At 51.4% G+C, this 20,640-nt stretch overlaps 2 long non-coding RNA genes and 1 pseudogene across 2 annotated transcripts; 2 read left to right on the forward strand and 1 right to left on the reverse strand.

The window, feature by feature from the left end:
- Window positions 1–959: 959 nt before the first annotated feature.
- Window positions 960–5,436, forward strand: LOC147995388 (uncharacterized). The gene is made up of 3 exons (XR_015684194.1): window positions 960–1,191; window positions 2,871–3,017; window positions 5,295–5,436. It is a non-coding gene; the product is annotated as an uncharacterized LOC147995388 (long non-coding RNA).
- LOC147995389 (small ribosomal subunit protein uS5 pseudogene) lies at window positions 1,298–2,563 on the forward strand (annotated as a pseudogene).
- A 3,750-nt stretch (window positions 5,437–9,186) lies between the features above and the next one.
- LOC120101509 (uncharacterized) lies at window positions 9,187–15,463 on the reverse strand. The gene is made up of 3 exons (XR_015684195.1): window positions 15,229–15,463; window positions 12,203–12,299; window positions 9,187–10,106 (listed from the first exon to the last, which is right to left on the reverse strand). It is a non-coding gene; the product is annotated as an uncharacterized LOC120101509 (long non-coding RNA).
- Between the last annotated feature and the right edge of the window lie 5,177 nt (window positions 15,464–20,640).

Genomic DNA, 20,640 nt, shown 5'->3' on the forward strand with positions numbered 1-20,640 from the left:
TTCCAAGGATATTGTTTAGGGGATGGGGATTTAGCTCAGTGGTAGAGCGCTTGCCTAGCAAGCGGAAGGCCCTGGGTTCAGTCCCTAGCTCCGAAAAAAAGAAAAAAAAAAAAAAAAAAAAAAACCATCTGGGTCAGGGCACTAGAAATTTGTCACAGTTGTGCTTGTCTATCATGCACATAGCCCTGGGTTTGATCTCAGTGCAGCATAAAGCTGGCACAGGTTTATAATCCTACACCTAGACACAACCAGAGAATCAGGCAGGTCATCCTTAACTACATAATGAGTTCAGGACCACCCTGGAATACAAGCCTGCATAAAACTCACACAAAGTTCGAATCCTGGTTTGGTTCTCAGACCTCACATGGTGGCTCAGAACCAGGCACTCTGGTAATGTTAACACATATATGTAAGCAAAATACTCACCGAATAAATGTTTTTTAATTTAAAAAAAAAAAGCAATTATCAGTGATCCAGGAATGGTGTTGTGGAAGTAGGAGGAACAGGAGGCCAAGTTCATAGTTATTTTTGACAAGTTCTAGGAGATCTTGCCACAGATCTGAGTCTTGGCAGATGGTATAGAACTAAGCCATAAAGGTTTTGAGGACTGTCTTCAAGTCCCCCAGGCCTCTCCCCAACAAACCCCTTGCTCTTTGTCCAAATCCTAGGTAACTCAGCCCATTCTTCAACGGTCTTATGTTCTCTTTCTCCTGGCCGCCAGTCATGGCCGCTGCCCCAGGCCTACTGGTTTGCATAGTAAGAATGTTTGCAAAGTATTTCCCCATAGCCCAAATTCAGCACCTTACCACTGGATATGCCAAAAGAAATGCCCAAAGGAACATGGGACAAGTCTCTTCCATGTGCTAGATCTGGCTCTTCAGGATCCCCAGGACTGGGGAAGTGAGCAGAAGGAATTGTTGAGATAGTGATCTTCACAATGTATTATGTATTCCCTTCCCAGCTGGAGACAACAGGTCCCCTCCTCCAAAAACTACAGGCTCCTATGTGGACACAGAGATACCACACAGAGCACTCTGATGAAAGATGGGCTGCCCAGTCTCCCAGATCAGCCTTCCTACAGAAGCCCAGCAGCAGTCGTGGCGCTCGTGTATTATTCAAGGGAGAACTCATCCATTCTCCCTCTACTCACCAGCTTGGCTAAGGCACGGAGACTCAGCTTCTGCCCATCTGGTACCATTCTTTACCTTGTCCAGTCTCAGTCTCTGTTTCACAGAACGTGCTGTCCCCTCCCTGCCTGCCCATAGAAAGGTGCGTGTTTACACAGTGCCTGCTATTTATGTTGGGGGTGCAACAGGTGAGGCTCCTTGGCTGGCAGATCCTGTGTTCCTATGATGGGCCAGATGAGACTCTGAAGACTCTTAATTAAAACAACTTAGCTGCTACTAACTTCTTCTTCTTCTTCCTCTTCTCCTTCTCCTTCTCCTTCTCCTTCTCCTTCTCCTCCTCCTCCTCCTCCTCCTCCTTCTCCTCCTCCTCCTCCTCCTCCTCCTTTTCCTCTTCCTCTTCTTGTTCCCCTTCTTGTTCTCCTCCTCCCCCCTCCCCCTCCCCCTCCCCCTCCCCCTCCTCCTCTCCCCCTCATCCTCTCCCCCTCCCTCCTCCTCCTCCTCCTCCTCCTCCTCCTCCTCCTCCTCCTCCTCCTCCTCCTCCTCCTCCTCCTCCTCTTCTTCTTCTTCTTCTTCTTCTTCTTCTTCTTCTTCTTCTTCTTCTTCTTCTTCTTCTTCTGGAAAACACCAAACAGCGTCATCTGCCGCTGGTGCAGCAGAGGATGGAGGGGAAGAGGGGTGTTGGGATTAGGAGGCCTTGGCAGCTTCCTCAGAGGATTCGGCAGCAGTCTTAAGGGCCATGGTCATGGGCTGAAGACAGAGTAAATCCCTGTCACCAAGCATGGTTAAAGACAGGAAGATCAAGTCCTGTTCTCCCTGCTCATTAAAGAGTCTGAGATGATTGACTTTTTCCTGGGCACATCCCTAAAGGATGAGGGTCTGAAGATCATGCCAGTGCAAACGCAGACTTGGGCTGGCCAGTGGACCAGGTTCAAACCTTTTGTAGCCATTGAAGACAATAGTGGTCACACTGGTCTTGGTGTTAAGTGCTCCAAGGAGCCACTGCCGTCCAAGGGGCCATCATCTTGGCCAAGCTTTCCATCGTCCCTGTATGGAGAGGCTACTGGGGGAACAAGATTGGCAAGCCCCACACTGTGCCATGCAAGGTGACAGGCCTCTGTGGCTCTGTGCTGGTGCATTTCATCCCTGCACTCAGAGATACTGGCATTGTCTCTGCTCCTGTGCCCAAGAGGCTACTGATGATGGCCTGTATAGATGACTGCTACACTTCAGCCAGAGGCTGCACTGCCACCCTGGGCAACTTTGCCAAGGCCACCTTTGGTGCCATCTCCAAAACCTGCAGCTACAGGGACCCTGGCCTCTGGAAAGAGACTCTGCTCACCAAGTCTCCTTATCAGGAATTCACTGATCATCTTGTGAAAACCCACACCAGAGTATCTGTCCAGAGGATCCAAGCTCCAGCTGTGGCTACCACATAAGGGTTTTTATACCAGAAAAACAAATTAATTAAGTCTGTTAAAAATATTAACCATTCCAGGGAGAAAAGGAATCTACAGAGGGGTTCCTGGAGGCTCTCTCAGAACCTCTATTGGCCAAGAGAACTATACTAAAGTCCCCAAGGTCATACTACACATGACCCCTACGGCAAACTTAGTACTACCTTCACACTGGAACCCCTACTCCAGACCCTAGCCCACAAAGCTTGATGAGTAAGATCCAAGCAACCTCAGCTTGCAACACTACTCACATCCTTAGGGACACCTTCCTGTCCGTATGGTTTTCAAGGACAGAACAAGCCAGATGGATGCTCCCAGAGCCGGTCAGCTCCCCACCCCAGTTGGTCTGAGTGTGGCAGGTCCGGGATTCACATAGGAACCAGAGAGCCTGCAGTCAGAAAAGAGCCATCCCTGGCAAGACGGCTGCCACAACCAGGTACTGGTTTCTGCCCCAGCACCAAGAGTTCACTGGAGGAGGTGGCTAACAGGAACATGGCCCTCCTTCCCATGTCCTCCCCACCCTCTGCCCTGGCAAACACCCTGGGGAAACATGCCCTGTGTGGTGTCAGTGTACATGTTATGTTGGCATTAACTATGCTAAACAAACTGAGAAGGGTCTCCCTGCAAAAGGGCATCAATTAAATGTTCCTGCTGGCTGGCCCTGAACAGGACAGAGTCCCAATGCTGCAAATTTTATGAAGAGGAGAATACTGCAGTACCTGGAGCCAGCCACTAGAAGGCGCCAATAAGCCGCTGTCCAGCTCAGAGCAGGTCTTTGTGAGTTGGCTGGTTGTGTAGCGTGAGTGTGCATACTGTGCAAGCATGTATGTAGATGTACATATGTCTGTGTACATGGATGCATTTATATGGGAGTATGCAGTGTGCACCTGTGTCTGTAGGCATACCAGTCATCACTGGTATGTATGTGCTGCACATAAATGCATGAGCAGGTGTGCAGGTGTGCAGGTATGGGTGTGACCCTGGGACCCCAAGGCTTGGCCTGGCTACCTCTAATCAGCAGGGCTCAGAGTTGGAGCTGTCTGGAAACAGTGCCAGCCTGCAGGATGGGTTACGTAGAGCACTGAGGAGCAGCACCACCAGAGGAGGGGGCTGGGAACGGGCTATGAAGGATATAGCTGTGTTTTCCAGGCAGCAAGTGAAGGGCATAGAAGGGCATGCTTCCATGCTCCCCTGTGGTGTGCTGAGGGGATCCAGTCTGAGAAGTGTATCTCTAGTCCAACAATAGGAGAGAGAGGAGACAAAGCCAGTACCGGGTCCTCTGATCCAGCTTCTAAAGAGCCCCTTTTCTTCCCCCTAAGGCCTCCCTGAGCTGCCTCAACACCAGCCACTGTGGCCAACCGCTGTTAGAGTGTCCTGGGATAGCTACAGCTCCAGGAATGGAGTATGTGGCTCGAAACAACAGGAATGCTTTCCCACATGTGCAGGGGGGACAGTAGTCAGCATCAAGTTCCCAGTAGGACTGGCCATTCCAGGCCCCTCCCAGCTTCCAATGGCTCTCATGTCCTGGATGTCCTTAATTTTGGCTCAAATAGCTGGCTTATTCCCGCTGAGTCTGTGTTCTCTCCTCTTATAAGGAAACCCGTTGCTGGATTTAGTACCAAACTCTAGACCAAGCTCATCTGAGATCTTAGACCAGTGGACCTGGAAAGACCCACTCCTGCAAAGCCACATCCTCAGGTTCCAAGTGGGCATGAGTGCAGGGACCTTCAACGTGCAGCACTAACGGAGAGGCCTTGGGCATTTACTAGCACAGGACTGTGTTGTTGTCCCTTGTCCAGCCTATGCCACCCCATCCTGCACACACAAGCCCCTCAGTGACATTTGGGCTCGATTTTGACCTCTCAGTTCCTCGAGAGGTCAGTCCCAAGGATCCGGTGCCCGAGGTGGATAGGAACCGGGCGAAAAGAACCCCCTCCCCCAAGCCACAGCATCAGGAGTTGGGAAATGTGAGTGATCCCCAAGGTTAATTAATTATTACATTAAAATGCACCCGTTAAGGGGCCGCAAACAGGAAGTATTAATCACCATCTCCTCAGACTGACAGGCGCATTTCCCTAAGTTCTGCTGCTGCTGACTTAACCAAATGTTAATCTCCCCGCGCTGCCATTTCCCATGAAGTCACAGCTCATGAATATTCCGACATCGCAATTTGCTTTTTATAAGGACAGACTTATTATTTCATTTTTAAGTTTACTGTCATGAATAGTAATTTCCCAGCTCCCAAAATAATGAGATAGCAGACACCATTCCAGTCATCTGGGAGCGGGGCCCTCAACTGTGCTGCAGGGTTCTGTCTCTTCCTCAAGGAACCAAGGGGACACCAGGTCATCTTGCTACTCTCTCACCTTAAGGGCATATCAGTTATAGAACCAAGAGTCCTCCACCCCCTGCCCAACACAGGGGATTCTGTCCACTCTTAGGCTCCCGGACCTTGACAGCCACTCTGTGTCTCTTGCTTCTGTGACTGGAGTGAAAGGATGGGAAGCTTGACCGAGACCAGTACAGACCCTGAATTCAAGTCCCAGCTGTGGTGTAGGCTAGGCCTATGCAACCTTCACCTCCACAGGCTTTCTGTCTGGAAGTGTGAAACAAGACTGGACCCCTAGCTGGACTTTCTGCATCCTCTGTGTCTCTGAAACAAAAGTCAAAGACCAGGGGTCTGGCCTGATGTCAGCCTTCCGTTTTGCACTAGGAGAAATGGCGGTACCTTGGAACTGGATGAAGTCGTAGAGCCTACTGCAGCCTCTCTGGAGCAGCTTCCCGGGGCTATTTCTACTGTTTAAGGCAATTATAGGCTGGCCCAAGTGCCCAATAAACCATAGCAATTCACTAAATTCACAGTAAGTGAAAAAAAATCAGATTTCTCGAGGCTATTCCCTGATTGTTCTTGTGGGAAGGGACATGTTCCAAAATGCCTCCTTTCAAAAAGACCCCACCCCTCCTGGCATTATCCCCATGGGGCTGCTGCTTTATCCCAGGGGAAAACTCCTTTTCCCAACCTTCAAAGGTTCCATTTGCTACCAGATGCTCACCCTGTGCGACCAGACGACTGCCCCTCACCTTGCCCCACGACTCACTTGGGGCAGTAGCTACAACAGAGCCCACGGGCTCAGAGTTAGGCCCATTCCCTCCCCAGACTCTGCCTTCACAGACATCTGGAACCCCACGTAGCCTGCCTCTTCAGGTCCTCCTGGGACCCTTTCCCCAGTATGCCTGTGGGTGGTCACCATCTTTGCCCTTGGCTGTTTAGAAAGGATAGATGAGGGGCTGAGGATTTAGCATGAAGGTGAAAAGCTTGCCTAGGAAGCTCAAGATGCTGAGTTTTGTCCTCAGTGCTGAGAAGGGAAGACTACAGGGGAGGCCATGACAGAGACCAACCCTCTGTGAAGGGTCTAAGAGAGCAGCTCCCTGTGGAATGTGTCAGGACAATAGCACAGAGGTTATGTAAAAAACAAGGTTCCTCCCCGAGCATGCTGACAGACCTGTGATCCCCACACTTGGGGGTCAAAAACAGAAAGATTGCTGTGATTTCCAGGAAGTTAGAGATAGGAGGATTACTGCAATTTCCAGCCCAGCCTGGTCTATGTAGTAAATTCCAAGCCAGTTGAGGCTACCCATCTCAAAACGAAAGAGAGAAATGGAGGAGAAGGAAAAAAGAAGAGGGGTGGGATTGGTACCCTGTGGACCCACGGTGCCCCTCTGCTGGGAATCAGAGTATGGTCCAACAGGTTTGAGGTGTCAAGTACCTGGTCAACCTCAGGGACACCAAACAGTAGGCAGTTCTGTTTGTGCATGTCAGAGCGCTATACCCATGGAATTTATCGAATTGGGATCAAAGTTTTACTGTCACCAGGGTCTTTAACCATCCTGGACCCATGCCTGGGATCTGAGAGCACAAGGCCTACAGAGGCCTGGTTTGCTAGAAGGCTACACGCTCTCCACTGAAATGCTGGTTTGACACAGCAGCACCATGGAGAGGATCCTTACTGGGGTGAGGCTATTGCACATGCAGTAAGCAGTCTTTAGCATCTTGATTCCTGGACACTAATGAACAGTAATGGGCACTAACCTTCGGTAGCACACCCTTGGTCTCCCTTTGACAGGATGACAAGCTCTCCTAGGGGTCCCACCACCCCAGATGGGAAGTCTTGGGCCGGGTGTTATAGACAAGCAAAGAGCAGAAGGCAAAGTTTCCTCACTTCCAGCCCCAGCCTCTTCTGGACCCTTCTGCCCTGAATGCCCGCCTCCCAGGAAACTCCTTAGAATATGGAGAGAGCCAAGAAGCCCAAAGATGAGAACAACCTTCTCCAGGATACTGCGCTACAGCAGAAGATGAGACCCAGGCTTCCGGAGCCCCCCACTGGGGACTATCTGTGGGCCACCAGCATATTCCTTCCCTCTACTGGGCTGGGGTCTTGGCTGTGCATGGCCCCAGGAGGTTCACCTTCTGTCATCATCAAGGGAGCTGTGCGCATACCTAGTTGTAGGGACAAAGTTCTGAGGAATCCTGGGACGTTTCACCGAGCATTTGCTCTGCTCTTGCCACTGACAAGAAGAGGCAGAGCCCAGAGAGAAATAGACCTCCATTTCCCAGGCAAATCCTCCTTCCAAATCCATCCCCACTCCCTCACACCTTCGTGCCCTATTTTTTGTTTGGTTTGGTTTTGGTTTCGGTTTTGGTTTGGGGTTTGGGTTTTGAGACAAAGCTTCTCTATGTATTTTAGAACTGGCTCTGTAGACCAGGCTGGCCTCGAACTCAGAGAATCCCTGCCTCTGCCTTCTGAGTGCTGGGATTAAAGGTCAGCCTCATGCCCTCTTTTTAAAAGACTTATTTGTCTTTTGGGTTTTTATCTATGACTTTTTTGCTTGTGCACATGAATGTGTGTGTGTGCGCGTGCGTGTGTGTATGTGTGTGTGTGTGCGCGCACGCGTGCGCACATGTGTGCATGCATGAGTGCGTGCATGTCTACTATGTGTGTGCCTGGTCCCCATGGAGACCAGGCGGGGGTATCCTGGAACTGTAGTTAAGGGTGTTTGCAAGCAGCCATGTGGGTGCTAGTAATTGAAGCTAGCCTTCTGAAAGAGCAGCAATGGCTCCTAACCGGTGATTCATCTCCCCCTCCCCACACCCCAGAAGTGGCCTTTCTTGCGGCTCTCAGGCAGGACTGTGTGTTCAGGGTCTGATCCAGGGGATCTCTGGTGAGGCAATTGCCACTCTAAGTGACACATCAAGGAAAATGACGGTCACGGCTTCCACAACATCGTCCTACTCCTGCTAGGTGATCCAGGGCACAGAGGCCACTGCCTGTGGTATGAGCTATGGCTTCTAGTTCAGCACTAATGCATAGGAAGATGTTCAGTGGCTGGTACTCCGCGCCCGGATGCAGGAAGAACCCAGCGCCACTTCTGGGAACACAAGACATTTAAGTGACTTCCTTGATGAATATTTCATGATTTACATTAATGGCTTTCTGGTGTTTTTCATAACAAAACTCTCCACATTATGATGGGTTAAAATGTGGTTATTCCGGCCTCTCTCTCTTTTTCTTTCTTCCTCCCTCCTCCCAGAGTGAGGTACAGTGCCCCTCAGCCCTCTATCAGAGTCTCCTTCTGTGGGGAGTTTGTATATCACAGCTGTGACATAAGATAGAAACTGCTGGAAAGCTTCTGTGCCCATAGATGGTCAGGGCCAGGACTAGGCCTTGAGCCATTTTACAAAGTAGCCTGGGGTCTGAGGCTGGACCTGGGTCACATATCCCAGCCTATGAACTGTGTGGCTTATCCAAAGTGAAATTATACCTCAGAAGTTCCTGGCACCACTCTCCCAGGAATCTACTCTTCTTCAATAACTGAAGCCACATCCAGGTTTGCTGCCTTACGTGATGACCCATCCTATCCCAGAACACTACACACCATGTCCAGTGTTGGCCTAAGTTCCACTTGGCTGTGACAGCATCTCAAACATTCCTTCCTTTGGAGGCCTTGATGGCTCAGAGTCCATGTGGACAGGGTTTTGTCTCCCTTCGGCTGGGTTCTACCTTCCGTGACCATGGCGTTGGCCTGCAGAGGCCACCCTCACCCCACCCGTCAGTGCAGACAGTCAGGCTTGACCACCCACCTGGGAGAGCCTGGGAGAGCCTGGGGGAGCCTGTGCTAGGTTACAAGCTACAGTGCCGTTCCTGCCCTAAGAACAAGTCACAGTGCCCCTCTCGTGCGAAGACTAGGCAATCAAGTGACTTGGAATTTTCCTCTGTGTGAGAGGTTTGTCTCTGATCACCCACCCGCCTCCTCACTAACTCCATTTAACATAGACCCAAGGTGCAAAAACACTCCAGTTATAACCCAGGGCTTCTGTTACCTTGGCTCTGCCTTTTCCCACTGTTGGCCTTTCTGGTGGGCTCCTGTGCCCTTTGACACTTTTCCCCTTTAGGATTTCCAAATACACAGTTATGTAAGTTTTAACTCAACTAGAGTGCATGTGCACACGCATTCACGTGCACACACACACACACACACACACGTGCGCGTACACACACGCACACACGCGCACACACACACTGTAAGCCTTAGGGTTCATCAGTGTTGTAGTAGCATCAGAACTTCTTCCTTTATAAGGCTGACAATCCCCAGGAATTTCCCAAACTATAGTAAGATATATGTATTTGGCCTTGGTTCCTGGTTCCAGACACAAGTTCCTCAAATACTAGAAATGCCACAGAGGTAAGAATGACTTTGGGAGGCTTAGGGAGGTGGCGGGAGTCTGGGGAACCTCCATATCTTCAGAATGAGTGTTTCAGGAAGAACATAGGATAGAGTTGGTACTGTCACCACTAGACGTCAGGGAGAGACAGGGCTGGAGGCTGAACTTGAGGACTGCGCCTCTGAGATGGAGACTCTGAGAAGCTTCTCAGTTGGGTTGATCTTCTTGAAGCTTAAGTGAGACGGTGCTAGAATTGGGCCCTCCCCCAAATTACTCAGGACCTCCCACTCCCCTCCTGGGCATCACCCAGGATCTCACTGCACTGAATGATAGAAAATAATGAACCAATGACTAATGAAGTAGGGTCCTGACTAGTATTATCCTGAACCCCACAAATCATCTTAGCAAACTAACCGACCTGATTAAGGGGCATTATACGCAGCAAGTCACACAATAGTACAGGAGGTGACAGCAGGTAAAGAGGTCTGTCACCAACTCTGATGACCCGAGTTCAATACCCAAGACCCTTATAGTGGAAGGAGATAAGCAACTCCCACAAGTTGTCCACTGAACTCCACACGTGCGCCTTGTCAGGGCATGAACATATCCACACATACGTGTCAGGGCATCAGGTGGGCACAAGGGCATAGGCAGGACCTTTCTCCATTATTCTACCTACAGGTGCACAGGTGCTTAGGTGAGGATCTGCCAAGTCCCTCATCTTTGCCCCTGGATAAGGTCCTTCCTTTCTTCCCCCAAGAGGCTTGAGGAAGTCGCAAGGGTCTCAAGGACAGCACTCGGACGCTGGAATGAGAGCACAAAACACTCACTGTCCAAGACTCCAGGTCTGAACTCGGCCTTCTCATTAGTGAGTCTCAGAGGATTTGAGCCATGGAGGATGGCAGGCACCTGGGATATTTAGATAGCTTCTCGTCTAGAAATGTCTCTGCTAGGACAGAGGTTGGACCCTCCCACAGGAGCACTCAGGGATCCAGCCCCCATCTGGTATCCAAACTGCCTCGTCCTGGGCTGAGAGCGCTGCTGGAACCAAGGTGCCACCATTCTTACCATCCCTGTAGTCTGTGTGCTGAAGTGCCATGACAGAAGGCACTGGGAGGGCGGGATCCCATCTTTGGGTGACTACACAAATCTCCTACACCCTGGGTGTCCTTCAAGAGCTCATGGGGCAATGGTGAGTTGGGCACTGCCCATGCAGCCCAGCAACCAGGGTCTTAGTTACCACAGTGGCCACAGCAGACATCCACCCGGTCCCTGTGAGGCAGTGTCTGGCCTGGGCAGAAGAAATGTGCTCCCCAGTATAGCCACACTGTCATTGGAAACGTGTTGCTGTAAAATATAAAAAATAGGGGCTGGGGATTTAGCTCAGCGGTAGAGCGCTTGCCTAGCAAGCACAAGGCCCTGGGTTCGGTCCCCAGCTCCGGGGGGAAAAAAAATTGTAACAACCTGTAAAGGTACAGCGTGGAATTTTAACGTCACCTGCCATAATGTCCTTCCAAGACTTCTCTCTCTCCCTCTCCCTCTCTCTCCCCCTTCCCTCCCCTCCCTTCTCTCCTTCCTTCTCCTCCAATGACAGGCCTCCTTCTATCCTGTACCTGCCCTTCACCTGTATTTTACAAATTCAATGGGGGAGAAGTTTCTGGTGAAGTCACCTGATAACTGAGTTGTGACTAGGCAGCTGTCCTTGGGGCAGTGGAATTAGCATCAAAATACAGATACTCCAGGGCCACAACAGAAACTGAGGCAGATAAAGGGAGGGACTGTCTGCCTGAGTCGTCGTCAAGATATTCATTCCTTCCCCACCCCAGCTACTTTATCATTCCAGCAAAACCAGAAGTTTCGGTAGGCTGACTCTGCCCGGTTGGCCCTCCTGGTGTCAGATTGGATGGCCTAAGCCTAGTGGCCAAGTCAGTACCAGAGCTCCTCGGGCAGGCTGGGACACACGTGATGGATTCATGTTTCCCGCTGAGGTGGCAGGGGCTCTGTGTTCTGGTGCTCAGCCAGACAGCATCCCCAGCCCTCCCCAACTCAGGTGTTGAGTCTCGGGCACTGCTCATCCCCCAGATACACGTAGCTTACAGTCCACACCCCAGAGACACCCTCTACCTGAAAGGAGGTTTTATAGGTGAGGGACCTATAGGCTTGAAGGAGATCAGGAGCCCCATGTGGTAGAGCCAGGCCACCAATAACTCTTGGCCTAGGTGGTGGAAAATAGGGACATGAGTACCTTCCATCCCCACAGGTTATCACAGAGACACTCAGCACTGACCTCTTGGCATTGAGAACAAATACATGGGTCTTCTGGAAGTGTCCCCTGAACTCCCTTTACTTCAAGTGCTCAGGACCATAGAGTTGAGGACTCACCCTGATGGTCCTCCCAGCTCCTCTTCCAGTGTCCTCCGTCTGACTCTCCCTCTGCACCATCCTTTTCCATTCTCCTGGTGTGCCCTGCCCCGGCCTCCCCTGGTTCATCTCTGTGGGCCCCTTATGTATACTCCACTTAATGGGGCCTTCCACAGAAGCCAAGCCTCCACCATGACCTGGGGAAACATGCCCAGTGTGTCCTTCAGGCTTATGTCCACAGACTGAGGAAACGAGGCTAGAATATGGGTGTGGACATTCTACTCTCGAGCCGGAAGCTGTGTTTTAGCCATGGGGCAGGGCTTGTCTGGATTACCAGGCCTAGGACGGCAGGGTCATAGCTAACATAATTCTTGACAGCTTTCCATTATGGAATTAGCACCCTTGCCCTCTATTCAGGGATGGAGAAGAGTACAACCCAAGGTGAGAGGACTTTGTCATTGAAGAGGCCATCTAGGACAGGACCCGACCTCATGACTATGGGATTTCAGAGGTCACAGAGCCTTAGCACCAATACATACATTATTCTAGCCTTTGACGACCGGTTGACTCTGCATCATGCCCCACTGAAGCAGGAGAGCCTTGGAATTCTTCTGAGCTCCAGGTCCAGCCTTGTGTCTGGGGATTGAGAACAACTTACCCCTCGTTTGTCAGACACCCCAACCCAAGAGCAAATACTTCAGAACTCCCTAGGCAGCAATGACCCCCAACATCTGAGAGGACATAACCCCAGAGACTTCTCCGTGGTGAAGCTGTGTCAGAGTTGAGTGGTACCAACCAGCTTCCCTAGGACGCAAGACAGCTAGGGAAACGGAGGGAGAGATGCTTATGAAAGAGAGGCAGGCTCCATAGCTGTGCCCTGCTCTGAAATGGGTCTATCGCAGGGGCTGGAAAGAGAATGTTCCAGGAAGAAACTATGCCCTCTAAGGATCCTCCCCCTTTTCTCTCACTGCATCTCTTCACCATGGAAGAGAAGACAAACAGGGAGGAACTGGGGAGGGGAGCCAGTCAGCCAGGACTGCTTTGCCCTGCCCTTCCCTGTCAAGCCCCGAGCCCCTGCTGCAGTATGACCCTGAGCCTAACCCCCACATACACCCTGCTTCTCTCTAGGGGTTCTAAAGAAACCCCTCCTTACCTAGCCCTCCTGTGGCAGTGCATTTCCCAACCTGGCACAAAGAGTGAAACCAAGAGTAAGTCATTCCTAATTAAATAGAACGAGAACCAGGGGATTGTAGAGTGGTCTCCCAACACAGTTGGATCTTGAAAGACAAACACATCCCACTACTGTCACTTCTGCCAAGTGTCCATGTCTACAAAGCAGGGCAGACAGGGGCTAGTGATGGGGCTGAGTCTTTCCGGGCACTGTGCTTTGCCGAAGCCACTTGATGGAGCTCCTACCGGCAGAGGGAAATGGCTGCCGCCAGCCTGATTTATTTGCCCCGACACTTCGCAGCACTTCAGATTAATAAAAATATTTAATAAAGAATCAAGATGGTTTATCTGTAATGCAAAGAGAATTGCGTTGCCTATATTTTTATTACTGAAAAATTGGAGGCAGGAAGAAATAATGTTATAAGCTACTGTGTAAATGACAAAAATACCCATTCTAGTGGTGCGCTTCACGCGGCAGCCTCGCTCTGCCCTGTAAACATAATGTATGAGTCGTCGCTTTCCGTGGATTGCGCGGCCTGCTCACTGTGGACTTAATATCGCCCTGCTCTCTATGGCGCAGGGAAGTGATTAAATAAGAAATAAATTCGGCTGTCATTGCATTTAAAATCAAATCAAGGATCATTTGTTACCCCAAATGAAGCTGTTCTCCTTCCCTGCCCGTGAGAAGGCTGCTATTTGCCGAACCATTTAGAAATGTGTGTACAGTAAACTGGCGCGTAATGGCTTGTACTATAACATGATCTTTATGAGGCTGCCATGCCGGGCTGCCGCTAGAGCCCAGAACGGCACATGGCTTTTTAAATTTAAAGTTATAGGTGTGAGGCCCAGCAGGCTCGTCTCCGATACATCTGAGTCTTGTTGACAAAGATCTAGGGCAAGATGGAAGGAAAGAGGAATGCTGTCCCGGTCCCCTGTCCCTCCTCCTACGACAGCTCTGCTTCAAAGCTCTCCTACTCTCTGATCCCCAGTGCTAACTGAGGTCACAACTGGCCCTACAGGGTGGGAGGAAGGGTCTTCCTAGGGAACAAGCTAGGGCGGTGGCATAAGTAGCAAAGGGGTCTCAAGATTCAAGTGTCTACCTGGTGTCTAGGGATGACTAAGCAGCATGGCACTCCAGAGTTTGGGGGTCCTCAGTGGCGAGCTCCATCCAGGCTCTCACACAGTGGGCAAGGTAGCTTCCATTCTGCTGAGTTGGGTGTTGTTGTTGTTGTTGCTTTTTTTGTTTTTGTTTTTTTGTTTTTTGTTTCATTTTGTTTTTCAGAGTTTCTGAGGAGACTACGTGGACTGGCTTTAGCATACAGGAGGTCAAGGCTGAGGAAATGTGTTGAGTCTATCTATCTCTGCCCTGGGCTGCCTGTCTCCAGCTGTCAGTGCTAGATAAGAGCCAGGGAGAGCAGACTCCAAAGTAGGTCCTCGGCCTGACTCCCACCCAGGTCCTCAGAACGTGCTTTCCCTAGGTTGGGCTGTTGGGGATGTAATTAATTAGTTAAGGTCTGGCCACATGGAGTAGAGACCCATGACTGTGCCGTGGCCTGTGTTCTCAGGATACAGCCACACAGAGGCAGAGAAGCCACTCTGGGCAACAGAGGCACAGACAGGCGGTATCAAGGGGCCCTTGATACTACGGGGAGCTCGATGAGGAGGAAGGGCTTATTTTAGTGCCTTCTGCAGCTGCAGGCCCACTCACAAAGAGACCGGGACACCTGAATTTGAGGGAGGAGCTCTCAGCACCGAGGTTTGAACCAGGTAGCACAGGGCTCGGGATGCTATATGCCCCACGCTGCTCACCGGGACTGGCTCAGGCCTTGAGAAACACCACCATTGAGGGAGCGAGTGACTATGTAAGTGAATGAGAACATGAATGAGTGAGTGAGTGAACAAGTGAATCTCCTCTTTCCAGCCCTCTGCCTTCAGTTCCTCTGTAAAGCCACCTATTCCTGACCAGCCATGAGGTATAATAATACAGGTGCCTGCGTGGGTCACTCAGGAAACGGGGACAAGGGACAGGACTATGTGAGTTGGAAGCCAGCTCTGGCTCTTAGGATCTGCTGGGGAATGCCTCACAGGTGCGCTTGCCGTGGCCTCTGCTGTTTTGTTTGAAGGAGGGAGGCACCCCTCATGCCTAGAGAAACCTCAGTGTGAGCCCCGTCTCGCTATGCTCTGCCCAAATACTTCCCTCCACAAAGCTTTTGTCCCCAGAGCCACAAAGACTGAGAGGGGGCACTTTGCTGGGGTAGCTAGGCTAGAAAAGCTTCCTGGAGGTGGCCATCAGCCCACTCCCTAGATAACAACAGAAAGGCCCCTGTCACTGGCCTCCACTCTGACCCGACTTCCTAGACCCTCCACTCTGCATCTCCAGATCTAATGTCCCTACCTTTTTCAAAGTTGTCACCTTTGCTCAGCTGTGGAACACTGCTGTGGTCTGTCTCAATGCTCCAAGTTCTTCCCATGGCTTAACAGCTGGCTGGTGTCTGCTCTGGGACCTAGAGAAGCAGCCTCACACCACCGAAAAGATCCCAGGCTGATCCGGTTCCCTGGCTTGTATCCCAAGGGCAAACCTTTCCCCTGCCTGCTCCTGGACAACATCTTCCTGCCCTGCCAGTTACTCCAGGGACAACCCCAGTCCACACCTCCTTGCCAGCCACTCCCAGATGCAATCTTCATCAAGTGGACTTGCTAAAACCCATGAAATCCAGATGGAGAGGAGTAGGCTTGTCCTCTGCCCTAGCCAAGTCTCGCCCCTGTGTTCCCTGGGGATGGTGCAGATCCCAAGTAGCCTGAGGGGCCTGAGTGGCCTCAGCTTCTCAAGACAATTCCCGTCCACTATGCTTGTGTTTCTACATCTTGCGTCCTGGCTAAAGAGTCTCCCCACCCACCTTCCTGCCTCCCTTTCTTGTTCAGGAGATGACCCCAGGGCTTCCCTTGTGCACGTGCTAGGTAAGTGTTCTGCCCCTGAGCCACAGTCCCAGCCTGGACGCTCCTTTCAAAGTGAGCAGAACGCATCTCCCAGAGCCCTCTCCCAGTTGTCTAGACTCCCAAGTACTAGTACAGAGCCCACCACGGGCACACTGTGGGTAAGGAGCGGCCAGTGGTACAGTAGGGTATGTGAGGGTCTGGAGGAAGGGCAGGCTCCTCACTGGCCCTGAAGTCACAGCAGGCAGGAAGGTCAGCCCTATCTAGTGGCATTGACAAAAGCAGATCCTGCCTGAGCTGGAACATCTCTTGGAAAGTGGGAGCACCACGGTGCCCACTCTGAAGGGCTTGTGGGAAGAAATTCTCAGGCCATGAGGGATACATCTCTGCCCTCTAACCCTAGCTCCAGACTGAGCTCTAACCTCTGATCCCAACCCACACAGAGCCAAGCCTCTTACAGGACCCCCATCAGCATCTGTCAAGGTCTTAACCTCCAGGAAGAGTCTGAGTGAGCCCTTTCTACCAAAGCCTGGAGCAAGGCACTTGCCTTCCCACCCAAGGGGGGACAGCATCCACCAGCCTGGTGAACTTGTAGAATGCCTTTCACCTGGTTGGGGACACAGGGTGAAGCCCCTCAGCCCTGTCCTGTTGGATGTCCTGTGTCCATGCAGCTCAGGAGCCTGTCCAGCTTACGTCCACAGCAGCCTTTGCCAAGTACATTAAGGTTAATGTTGCCATCTTGTTAATGGCCTGCTGTGTTATAATGTGTAACATAAACTTAAAAATTAATTGCCTCACCTTCCGAAGTGACTCTAACTGCTCCTGAAAGGAAATATGGCTAATAACTGTAATTTTAACATCGATTCTTATAGGGAGGTTATGTTGGACCAAATATCCTTTGTTAATTCATGATTTCACCTTTTCTCTTCCTTCAGGGTTGGGGTGTGGTGAGGTCTTACTATGTATGTTTTAGGCCCAACTTGGAAAAAAAAAAGCCCCAAGTAAAATAAATCAGTCTTTGTGTGTTCATTGTGGATTGTGGCTGCAGGTACTACACATAACCATGGTGTAGGGTTAGAGGGTGCCTGACTTGCCCCGAGACATGGGTGTTTCTAGTGTCCAGCTAAGTACTAACACTGGCCCATGAACCCAGGTAGCTCTAAGTTCCAGGTGGGCAGGTGTTTTCCTTAACCAGAGGGCGTGCATAGGATGCAGAAGGTGACCCTCTTTTTCCACTGTTGGCACCTGTGAGCTAGAGTACAGTCCATGGGAATGGAAAAGGGTGACCACCAGGTGACCGCTATGGCCAGGAGCCTCAACTCAGCTCGTTAATCAGAGCTTGTTAACCTCTTCTCTTCCAGAGCACAGGGTCTCAAGCCAGATGAGGTTCCTGGTCCTGCAAGATCTGAGCCACTGGGGCTGCTCCCGGGGACCTTCTCACAAAGCAGCATCCAAGGAGGCGACGATACCTGCTTGCCATGATAGAATGTGGCCCAGAGAGTGGAGTTTGCTGGCCCAGAGTGCCTCGGGGCCCACTGGATTCGGGTTAGGGGTGCAAATCTGGAAGACCGGCTATGCACTGCAGCTGCACCACCTCTCTGTATAGCCGAGAAATGGGGGACAGGGATCTGTTCCCCTTTATGATGGTGGAGACAGTGAAGCGGGAGAGAGAAGAAGCCAAAGACCCTGTCCTGGAGAGAGCCAGGTGTGTGTGTGTGTGTGTGTGTGTGTGTGTGTGTGTGTGTGTGTGTGTGAATGTTTGTGTGTATGTGTGTGTATGTGTGTGTATGTGTGTGTGTATGTGTGTGTGTGTGAATGTGTGTGTGATTGTGTGTGTATGTGTATGTGTGTGTATGTGTGTGTGAATGTGTGTGTGTGATTGTGTGTGTGATTGTGTGTGTGTATGTGTGTGTGATTGTGTGTGTGTGTGAATGTGTGTGTGTATGTGTGTGTATGTGTGTGTGTATGTGTGTGTATATGTGTGTATGTGTGTGTGTGTGAATGTGTCTGTGTGTGTGTGTATGTGTGTGTATGTGTGTATGTGTGTGTATGTGTGTGTATATGTGTGTGTATGTGTGTGTGTGAATGTGTCTGTGTGAATGTGTGTGTGATTGTGTGTGTATGTGTGTGTGTGTGATTGTGTGTGTGTGTATGTGTGTGTGTGTGCAAGTGGGGACATAGCACTCTGGGGTCCTCCACACTCGCTTTGCAGCATCTCTGATCTCTAAGGTTGTCCAGTGGGGTCTACTAGACCATACATCCAAGGCCAAGCCAGCCCTAGCTTCAGGCACTCCTGAGTGTGGTAAGGGAGTCCCAGGGTTAACTCTAAGCCACAGCACATTTGGAAAGCTATGACAGAGGAGCCCTGGTCCCAGAGGCGGGCACTCCATCCCTTCCTCTGGGACCTCCTGCAGGTGAAGGTGTCAGTTTTCCTCAGGAGTCCTAGCAGAGCAGCCCACAGGCCCCCCCCCCCCCCCCCCGACTCAGCAGGTGGACTTTTCTTACCCAGAAATCAACAAATCATTCTGAGATAATGGGGGCGAACGAGCACTTAATTACGAGGCCAGGACACAGCAGGATTGTTAATCTGAAAGATGCAGCCCGGTCCTAGGGCCAGGCTTGGTGCTTCCCGGCTTCAGGGAGCCCTGGGCCTGTGGCATTGGCCTCAGTGAACCAGGAAAAATAGGGCTGTCTGAGCTCAGAGGTGAAGTGGGGGTCTCTGAGAGGGCCAGGGCCAGGAAGTTGCTGGAGGCTCTAACAGCTTTATCCCACAGAAGGAGGCCTGGTAATACAGGTCTAGACTGACAGGAAGCCAGTGGAGCCTGAGTTCCGGGATCTCATGCAACAGCTGACTGGGTGTGACCCTAGCAACTCCTCACATCCACAAGGATGAGCTTGGGCCAAGTTGAGCAGATAGGAGCTCGTCAACTTTTCCCAACATTTGTCCCAGCAGTGAAGAGCTATACCACCCACATGTATGTCTAGGGCCGGGAAGTTCAGACTGAGGAGAGTCCAGCTCTGTGTCTATTCTAGCAGGACTGAGTGCCGGTATCCAGGGTCTTCGGGGTTACAAAGGAGATGTCTCAGTGCTGCTGAATGAATTTGTAATTGATTGGCTGTCAGTCTCATAAGGAGACCTGAGGGTAGTCAGAGCTCCAGCCCCAGGTGATACACAGAGCCAATCCCTGCCTGGACATGAGGTCCCACACGGGTGACCCATACCCAAGTCTCAATGGCACTGTATATCCCTAACTAGGGTCCTGCGGGATTCTAGGGTTACCATCTCCCCAGAGTTCCTTAATCACTCCTGGGGTGTCACTGAACCCTGAAATCCCCCATTTCCTCCTGGTCTAGGGGTTCCCAGGGGCTGCAGCGAAGGTGGCTGGAGAGAAGCTGATGAGGACACTAAGGGATGACACCTTGGAATGCCGCCAGCTCCTGGGGGAGGCCAGCTAACAGCCTGGTGCCAGGCCGGGCAGCTTGCGCGAACCGCCTGCGAAGCAAGCTGGCGGCTGGCGGCGCTTGGCAGGCAGTGTTGGGGGCTGTTTGCAGACTGCCGCTGACAGCTTCGCAGCTGAAATTGCCCTGGGTAAACACAGGAGTGCGTGGTGCCCACAGAAACTAGGGAGGCAGGGAACAGGAGACGTATAGGGCTGTTCTAGGGTGACTGGAGCCTTTGGGGGCTCCCTTAGTATCTACTGGCCCTATCTGGACCTGGCTTGTTCTCTGAGTCCTGGGTCTAAGCTGACACCCAGAAACCCAGCTTCCCATCCCAAGGCTACGAACCAGGAAGGCTTCACCCTCCCTTCTGTGTTTTAGGGGAATTGCTTTCCTGACCATCACACTTTGTCTGGGCTCTCTTTGAGGAACCCCTGGCCTTAGAACACTGACCAGAGGGAACCCATCACCCTGTCCCCCTCAAGGGAGGGTCCTGAGTGCTTTGGTCCCCATGTGTCTGAGCTGACACGTATGTACTTTTCTGGGTATCAGCCACTGAGTCAAGTGGTTCTGATACCCCATGTACCCCAAGACCCAGGGAATCTGTTTTAGGAGCTCTGTAGGAGATGAGGTAGGGAGAGAAACAGAGAGCAGAAAGAAGAGCCCTGAGGCAGGGGACAATAGAGGAGGGGATAGAGAAGTTGTGGGCTTCTGTCCAGGCCTTGGAATTCTGTTTGGTGAACCACCCTCCTGGACAGCTCATACCTGTGACCCAGTCTCCACACCCATAGCGGCTGCCGGCAGTGTCTCAGCTCCACGGACTGTGTCCCTAAACTGGCTGCCCTCAGACAGCCCATAACTAAACGACTTTAAGACAATCGGTGGAATCCTTGGACTCTTGGGTTATTGGGAGCAAAAGCAGAGCATGTTACTGAAATATAGTCACCAACGTCGCCGTTAGAATTTTTCTGCGGTGTTGAGAATCAAACCCAAGCCCTTGTGCATGCCAGGCAAGTGTTCTACTGTTGGATACATCTCTTTATTTAAACGCAGGAAAAATGTAATGCAGGATGTAAGGATCGCGCCTTGCACATGTGAGCCTTGGTCTGCACAATCTCTCCAAGTGGCGGTCCCCAGCTTTGGGCTCAGGCCATCTCATCGCATCTTCCCCATCTGATCCTGGCAATCCAGGATGCTGCGTTCAAGAGAGTCTTCACCTTGGCTGGTGGGGCTCCCATCCAGGCCAGAGGTGTACGTGGCTGCTTTGTGGGCCACCCACAGAGAGGGCACTAACTCTCAGGGCCACCCAGTACCACAGATCTACAGGGCCCAGCACCTGCCAACCCCTGTGGAGGCCACTGAGCTGCCCAGAAAGAGGTGATAAATGCCCACCAGATTGATTATTAATAGCACAAATGCCCGTTACAGGAAGTGT

Source organism: Rattus norvegicus, chromosome 3, assembly GCF_021556685.1.
Source record: "Rattus norvegicus strain SHRSP/BbbUtx chromosome 3, alternate assembly SHRSP_T2T, whole genome shotgun sequence".
NCBI lineage: Eukaryota > Metazoa > Chordata > Mammalia > Rodentia > Muridae > Rattus > Rattus norvegicus.